The following is a 9,183-nucleotide window of genomic DNA, read 5'->3' as shown; positions in this document are numbered from 1 at the left end:
CTACCCTGGATTCCTTTACCAAGTTTTGCCATGAAATCTGGAGAACAACCAACTGGCCAACAGACTGAAGGAGATCCATATTTGTTCCCATTTCAAAGAGAGGTGACCTGACAGTGTGGAAATTATTAAACAATACCATCAATATACCTGAAAACTCGATTGTGCTTATGCGAAACCTATACGTGGACCAGGAGGCAGTCACCAGAACAGAGTAAGGAAACGCACTGAATGGTTCAAAATTGGGAAGGGTGTGTACACCAGGGATGTGTCCTGTCTCCATACCTTTACAATCTATATCCAGAACAGATCCTCCAAGAGGCTGGTCTCTATGAGGAGGTATGCGGCATCAAAACTGGAAGAAGACTCATCAACAACCTGTATTATGCAGATGACACAATATTGCTTGCTGAAACTGAGGAGGACCTGAAGTACTTGTTGCAGAAGGTCAAGGATTGCAGCCTTCAATATGGATTGAAGCTCAACATTGAGAAAACAAAGATTCTCACCCCGGGCCAATTGTGGCATCATGTTAGAGAGTGAAGAGACTGAGATTGTTAACAGTTTTGGTTTGCTTGGCTCCATAATAAATACCCTTGGTACCAGCAGCCAGGAAATCAAAAGACAAATTTCATTGGGAAAATCTGCAGTCAGGAACCTCTTCATAGTATTGAGAAGAAAGTATATCAGTCTGGGGACTAAGGTGCATCTTATCCAGGCTATAGTCTTTGCAATTAATTGCTATGTGTCAGAAAAACTTGACAATGACTAGGGATGACAGAAGGAGAATTGATGCCTGTGAACTGTGGTGCTGGAGAAGACTAATGAATATACCATGGACTACTAGAATGAAGAGAGAGTGAAATCAGGCTGCTCTTTGGAGACAGGGATTCTTAACCTTTATTTGACATGCTTCGGGTAAGTTGCAAGAAGGGACAAGTCCTTGGACATCATGCTTGGGAGGATAGAAATACAGATTAAGAGAGGAAGACCCTGAATGAGATGGATTGATTCAGTGACTGGAATAATAGCAGTAGATGTGTCAGAGACAATAAGTTTGGCACAGAATTGAGCGGGGTTCAGAACAGTCACTAATGGAAAGCAAGTGACTCGAAAGTACATAACAACAACATAACATGAACAAGTGGGATTCAGAACAGGCGTGCAACATAGTTCATGCATATAGTTCAACATAAGAAAAACAATGAATGAAATTCATCATGTTGAAAAAGCAAAGAACAATAACCACATGATCCTATCAATTGATGCAAAAAAGGCCTTTGACAAAATCCAGCACCCTGTTCTGATTAAAATACTCAGAAAAATAGGAATAAAAGGGAATTTCCTCAACACAGTGAAATGTATATATGCAAAACCAAGAGCTAACACCATTCTCAATGAAAAGTGACTAAAGGCACTCTCTTTGAGAACAGGAACTAGACAAGGATGCCCATTATCACCTCTCCTAAGCAATATTGTACTGGATGTCTTAGTAAGAGCAATGAGAAAAGAGAAAGAAATAAGAGGTATACAAATTGGCAAAGAAGAGGTCAAACTAGCTACATATGCAAATAAAATGATAGTATACTCAGAAATCCGCAAAGATTCAGTGAGAAAACTACTGGATATAGTTGACCAATTCAGCAAAGTAGCGATACAAGATCAACATAAAAAAATCAGTTGTATTTCTCTACAGTGACAAAGAGAACACAGAAAAGGAGCTAAGAAAACAGTACTCATCATAATAGCTAATCCCAAGACTAAATACTTAAAAGCAAATCTAACTGGATACACAAAAAATCTGTACAAAGAAAATGACAAAACGTTGAGAGAGAGAGAGATGAATATGAATCCTGGAGAAATGGAAGAATATACTATGCTCATGGATAGGAAAACGCAATATCTTAAAATTGACAATTCCACCAGACAATCTACAAGTTCAATGTAATCCCAATACAGATACCAATGCCATTCTTCAATGAGATGGTAAAGACAATTTCCAATTTTATTTGGAATAGAAAGAGACTTCAAATAAGCAAAGCACTTCTGAAAAAGAGAAACAAGGTAGGAGATACCACAATCTCTGATTTCAAATCCTACTACACAGCCATGGTGGCCAATATGGCATAGTACTGGTACAGTGACAGGCACTTAGATCAATGGAATATAATTGAGAACCCCAAAATCAGCTAATCTACCTATGCTCACCATATTTTTTACGAGGAGACAAAATCAGTTAAGTTGGGAAATGACAGACTTTTTAACAAATGGTGTTGACAGAACTATAAAATCATTTGTAGAAAACTCAAACAAGACTCATACCTCACACCATACACAAAACCCAACTCAAGGTGGATCAAGGACCTTGGAGTAAAACTGAAGATTTTACATTTCATTCTAGAAAAGCTTGGGAGAACTCTAGAAGTCCAAATTCATAGTATGAACAGTCTTCCAAACATAATGAAAAACCCACAACCTGGAGAGACCAAAATAGATGAATGGGACCATCTAAGAATTAAATCCCTATGTGCATTAAAAAAACTTCTCCAACAGGGTAAAAAGGAAAGTTACAGAATGAGAATAAAAGTTTGGTAATGGGCCTGGTGGATAGAAAGTTATGCTACCAAGTCAAAAGTGGGTGATTTTAATCTGTGGCCCTCAGGCCTGATTTTAATTGTTTTTGGTCAAACATTCTTCTAAGTGGTATAGTACTGGTCTGTCCATTTTGCTACACAGAGGTAACTTGTAGTTGCTGTAATGCCAAACACTGTGACACTGATGTGTCAAATGTGATAATGGTTACCCATGGTGGATAGTGTTTGGTGGAGCTCCCTGATTAAAACAAGCTTGGAAGCAGGAGTGGCATTCACTTCTGAAAGAGCTTGCCTCTGAAATAGTTTGAAACTCTATGAACTTGGAGAAATGATGAAAGTTATGCAAGTGTTCAGGTCTTTCGTTCATAGTGTTGCAATGAGTCATCTATGACTCAATAGCACTTAACAACAATGGCATATCTGATAAGGGACTCATATCTGAAATTCATAGAATACTCCAGCAGCTTAACAAGAAAAGTAAGCAACCCAATAGCAAAATGGGCACTGGATATGAATAGATACTTCACCAATTAAGGCATTCAGATGGCAAACAAGCACATGATGAAATGTTCAAAATCCCAAGCTCTCAAAGAAATGCAAATAAAAACTATCAGACATCATTTCACCCCAGCGTCAATAGAGTAGCAAACAATAAATGCTGGTGATGTTGTGGAGAGATTGGAACCCTTATTCACTGCTGGTGGGAGTGGAAAATGGTACAACAACTATGGAAGGGTGTTTGGTGCTTTCTCAAAATATTGGATATATAAATACCATTTGACCCAGCAATGCCACTACTGGGAATATACCCTAAAGAAATCATAACTGCTATCCAAACAGATAAATGCACACCCATGTTCACTGATGCATTAGGTGCAATAGCAGAGAAATGGAAGCAAGCCTAGTACTGTTCAACAAATAAATGTCTAGAAAAGCTATGGTCTATTCATACAATGAACTATTATGCAGCACTGAAAAACTATGAACTCATAAAACATTACACAACATAGGTGACCTTGGAGGACATCATGCTGAGTTAAACATCTCAGTCACAAAAGGTTAAATTCTGCATCATATCACTGTCATAAAGCAGGTCTGACATGGGGGGTTGGGAGGAGAATAGGATAAGAGTAGATAGATTATAACCCTTGCATTGGAACAGATGAAGGAAAGAACTGTCTAAAAGGAATATATGATTAAGCATTATACATATAACAACAGCTCGATATAAGAGGTGTATTATTGCAAAGAGGAGAAGATAGGGTGGGGAAGGCAGGTAATTGTGCAACAGTGAATTAATATATATTTAAAAAGTGAACTGGGAGAGAGAGAAAAGTGAAGAAGAGCGGTAAAATGTGCAACAATGAATGAGCAAAAATCCAACTTTTCTGTAAACATTCATTAGAATTACAATGAAAATAACATTTTATTAAAAAAAAAATAGACATTCCAGTACAGAGCTAACGAGACAATGTGGCTTGTGTAAGAAGTCAAATAAAACTGACTGGTAGATACTAGATGACTAGCACTAGACAGGCACTAGGACCAAAAGAATAAATACACTATTCTGGTACTAAATGAGGTGTGCCAAGAATGGAGAGTTAGAGTATCTTCAAGGTCTAACAATCAGAAAGGTTGGTGATGGCACCAAAGTGCTTAAGAGACATGGCTAATTAGTACTCATAGGACAGTTGTCCTGGTATTATGTGGTGCAGTGAATTAATTTTGACATATTACTAGGCTTAAAATGAGCCATCCAAGACACTTACTGAAGAAACCACTACCACCAAGGAGAAAGGAATAAAGCATTTTCTTTTGTCCATGGTATCCCTAATTGAGTCTAGACTCTCCTAGACCTCAAACTGTAACCTCTTAAATTCAGGCACACAACATCTGGGAAGATTTGAATTATGCTGCCACAAGGCAAAGCTGGCACTATCTAAATCTGGAAGCTGTGAGGAAGGATTTCCCCCTTGTTGCAGAGAATAACAAATGACATGGTTTTCGGGTGAACCTATGCTAACCTTGCTTACAGGGTTCTCTGTCCCTGTTAGGAACTATAAATTTGAAAAGAGGGTTTAATTATGTAGCAAAGGACTGCAGGATTGGGAGAAAGAGATGCTAGACATTCCCAAAAGCAGAATCTTTGATGTGAAATTGTTCACTTCAGAGTAATGGGTAGGTACAAGTAAGATAGTGCTTTCTTTGCTTACAGCGTTACTGACATCGTCAAGGAACAAAAAAGCCAAGGCAGGCCGGTCTCTGGGCATGGCTGAATAAAGGCTGCCATCCCAATGAGGAAGTTATAGCCTAAGTCCTTCCTGTTCCTGAGGGAAGCTCTGGTGCAGCAATGCAACACTAATCCAAATGTCTTGCCTCTCTGGTGGTGAAGTCACCAGAGACTTCAAAGAAGAAAGACGGGCAGTCTACTCTCATGTGACTTTGTAGTGTTGGAAACCCAATGTAGGGTCAGCTATAAGTCAGACCTAATTGATGCCAAAGAGTTTTGAGTTTTTATCTTATCCTGAACTGTATGTGACCTGTTACTTTCCTAATAAACCTCATACTTATGAATATAATAGTTTGAACTCATTGGAATGGACTGCTGTACTCAGCAGAGGAGTAGAGTGCTGTGGGAAAGATGGTTGGTATCAGTGTTGGTAAAGGATGGAAAGTGAAACCTTGTCTGGTCTCTGTTTCCTAGAAATTATGTTTGGTTGGCTGATACTGATGGTGATTCTCTCCCTCAGGAAGGCAGAGGAAATCAGATAACACTTTCACACCATTTTTACATATTTTAAGGATATATTGCACATTAGTTCCCCCTCATTAAAGTGTTAGTACTCTAATGGTAGAGACCTCCGTTTTGGCTCATAAGTTTTGTCCCCTGTATTTAATCTAGAGGAGTTCTCAGTGCTGCTCAGTGAATAAATGCCCGCGTTGATGAATAACTGTGTGAATACCTGCCTCCAATGGTGCAAGTGTTCTTTACTTCCGCAACAGAAGTTCTGTATTTGAGAACTCAGCTTTCACAAACCCCAAACCACACGGGTTCTGGGGACTGCACGCAGTGGGTCATGCGAGGCGACAGGTAGCTTTCCGCCCTGATGTGTGGGCGATTGGTTTCCTTTGCTGCTAGTGGTGCTCAAAGCGTCTTTCTGCAGGCAGCTTTGGGAGATTCTAATTGACTATATAGACTCTTGGTCTCTCTGGTCTCCATTTTTCTCGCTGGTTGAAAATAAACGGTGACTAATTTTAATGAATTATTTTATCATTTGAACTGGCTGCGAGGAGAAGAGAACTGGGGAAATGAATAAGACACAGAAGTCGGCTGTTTACCTCCTCAGCCTGCACTCACTCTGAAGCTCCTATCACCTCTAGCCACCAGCTCCTCTGAGCAAGAGTAATCTTTTCCTCTGATCATCACACTGGGGGGCTCCTTCACTTCTCCCACCAAGTTCTCACTCTGAGGAGATGGTTTCCATCCTCCCTCACCCCACCCTAATGAGCAGGTCTCACACTTTCCCCTCAGCCCCTCACAGTGGGCAGCACCTCTTCTTTTTCCTCACTGCACATTTAATTAAAACGTTCTTACAATGTGATAAAAGAAATTTTTTTTCATCAAAGAACATTTGTGAAATGGAGACAAATAGGCTAAAAGAAGACCACCTTCGATTTCACCTTCCACAAATAACCAATGTAATTTTTTTCATCCATTTCCTCCTTTTAAAAATATTACTGGTTCAATTAACTTGTGGATTCTATTTTTTTTCTTTTTATGAAGTCATAACATAATGTACATAACATAATGTAACATTTATGTAGAGCTATCATCCACATTTTTTGAGTTAATTAATCTTTTTCTTTGGTCAAGCTTTTACGTAATTTTTAGAATTTCATTTTTATCAGTAGTGAATACATGTTTTGTATATTATTTACATTAGTGCCATTTTGAAATGGGATAGTTTCTCAAGCTCAGTCATACATAAGAAATGCTTCATTTTAGTAAGACTGAGAAACTATCTGATGCTATGAGAGCTAGACAACGATTAAGGATGACAGAAAAAAGTATTGATGTCTTTGAGCTGTAGTGCTAGAGAAGAGTATTGAACACACCATGGACTGCCAAAAGAATTAACAGGTTTGTCCTAGAGAGCTTGAAATCAAGTTGCTCCTTAGGGCAAGGATTTTGAACCTCAGTTCTGATACTTTGGGCATGTTGCCAGGAAAGAGTACTCCTTGGAGAATAACATCATGCTTGGAAGGACGAAGGGACAGTACAAGAAAGGGAGACACTGGAGGAGATGAATTGACACAATAACTGGAGTAATAAGGTTAGGGGTCTCAGAGACAGCGATTTGGCTTAGGATAAAGCAGAGTTCAGAGCTATTGTGCATAGGGTCAGCATCTAACAACAAATGATAACAATTTATATTTTAGTTCTTTTAATATTTAGCATAATTTTGTTGTTCAGTGTCATTGAATCAATTATGACTCTTAGTGACCCTATGAACAATAGATCTCTCCAAAGCTTACATTAGTTTCATTTGATGCCTTTGAATTGTGGTGATGGAGAAGCATCTTCAACATACCAGGAACAGCCAAGAAAACACATAGGTCTGTCTTGGAGAATGTCAAACCAAGTATCTCCTTCGAAGCTAGGATTTTGAAGCTCTGTCTCATGCTTTGGGCATGTGGTCAGGAGAGACTGATCCTTGGAGAAAAATACGCTCAGAAGAATGAAGGGACAGCGAGGAGAGGAATACCCTAAATGAGATGGATTGATAAAGTAACTAGAGCAATGGGAATAGGTGTGTTGGGAATCAGTGAGACTGACTCAGAAGGGACAGGCTTAGAGCTGTTGTACATAGGGGTCACTATGAATCACAGGCAACTTGATGGCACATATCAACAACAACAACAAAATCATAACTTCTATAAAGGTTTTAGTGGTAAAAAAACCCAAATTCGTAGAACTCAAATTGTTGGCCAGGGTCACTCAGCTATTAAGGGATTTTGAACTCAAGCCTTTCTGTCTTTAAAGCTAGATCTTTTCCTTCATAAGGAGAGCTGGGTCTATCTTCCTTGTTTTCCTGGAACTCCACTGGGTGGTGGGTGGTAGTGCAGGAACAGCTTTGATTCTGCCACACTGAAGTATGAAACTGCAGGCAATTTTTTTTAGTTCCTCTAGGCCACTATTTAAACATCTGAAAACTGACATGTATGTTCCAGGAATCAGCTTTTCTCATTAGAAATGATATTAAAAAAATCTATGGGACAAGTTTACATGAAAAGTGGGCTGTCAAAATATTTGCCCATAATTGAGAAGTTCAAGAAACCCCAAAATGTTAAGGAAATGTAAACGGTACATTTTCTCAAGTGGAACTAGGCAACTCCCATAAATGTCATCACTTCAATAGGGAACATGTGACCTCATTGGGGAACTTGTGATCTCAGTGGCGAACACTCCTTTAACTAAAGATGTTCTCTGCTTTGTACTGGAGTTAGAAGGGCCTCGTGTCCTAGCTGTAGTACAGTGTCACATTTGAGGTAGCACCAATGTGACTTTTAGTTGACATGCTGTTAGTTTCTGTTGAGTTAGCTCCCGACTCATGATGACCTCATGTACTATAGAACTAAGCATTGCCTGGTCCTGTATCATCTTCGTGACTAGGGCAGGCTAGACTGTTGTGATACAGAGTTTCCAATAACTGAACCTTTTAGTAGATCACCAGACTTTTCTTCCTAGTTTGTTTTTATTTGAAAGTTCTGCCTTTACCTTTTTATCAGTATCAAACATAATGCTGTCAAGTCAGAAGCAACTCATAGACACTCCAGAGGGTTTTCAAATGCTGTAAATGACACTGGAGGACATTGATCATCTTCCTCCCTTGGAGCAGCTGGTGTGTTTGAACAGCCTGCCTTTGAGTTGGCAGTGCAACTCCTTACTCACTGGGCAACATAAAAGCCTCCACTGACAGAGCACGTAGTGGCTGTACAAGAGTTGTGTTGACTGGGAACAGAACCTTGGTCTCTCACATAGAAGGTGAGAATTAGGACAACTTCCTATGCCAATACATACAAAAGTCCTGACTTTTGTTCTGACTCCATTGCAAATATATCTCCCAACCAGGTTCTGCATACCCACAACAACAACAGCAAGAAAGCCTGGGGTTATCTTTGTAAGAATTAGAGAAAAAAGCATCCTTCTTTCAGACAGAGTGATTTTATTAAAATAAGACATTTTTTTTAATCTGGAAATTAATAGTAATAAATAATATACATATTTACAGTATGACATTATATACTCCTTCATATCCTCTCAAATAGGTCTCAGTCTCCTAATCCTTAGTTTTCTTTAGTTTGTTATCTGTCATCTTGGTCATCTTATATGTAAAGTCTTTTGTTTTTTCCAGTTGTTTTATTTTTTCATGAGTTTTAACTCTCATCTCCATCTAACTTCCGACCCCTGTATCTGGGACATCAACTCCCTTCTCAGTATTTCCAATTAAGATCTGTGAGAGAGGATATGTCAAAAGCAAATCTCCTTGCTTGCCAAGTTTTTTGCTCATTACAAAAAACGAGCTTGAAA

Source organism: Elephantulus edwardii, unplaced genomic scaffold (genome assembly GCF_000299155.1).
Source record: "Elephantulus edwardii isolate Elephantulus edwardi_28Jun2011 unplaced genomic scaffold, EleEdw1.0 scaffold00168, whole genome shotgun sequence".
In the NCBI taxonomy this organism is placed as follows: Eukaryota; Metazoa; Chordata; class Mammalia; order Macroscelidea; family Macroscelididae; genus Elephantulus; species Elephantulus edwardii.
Note: the sequence above shows the minus strand (reverse complement) of the source record.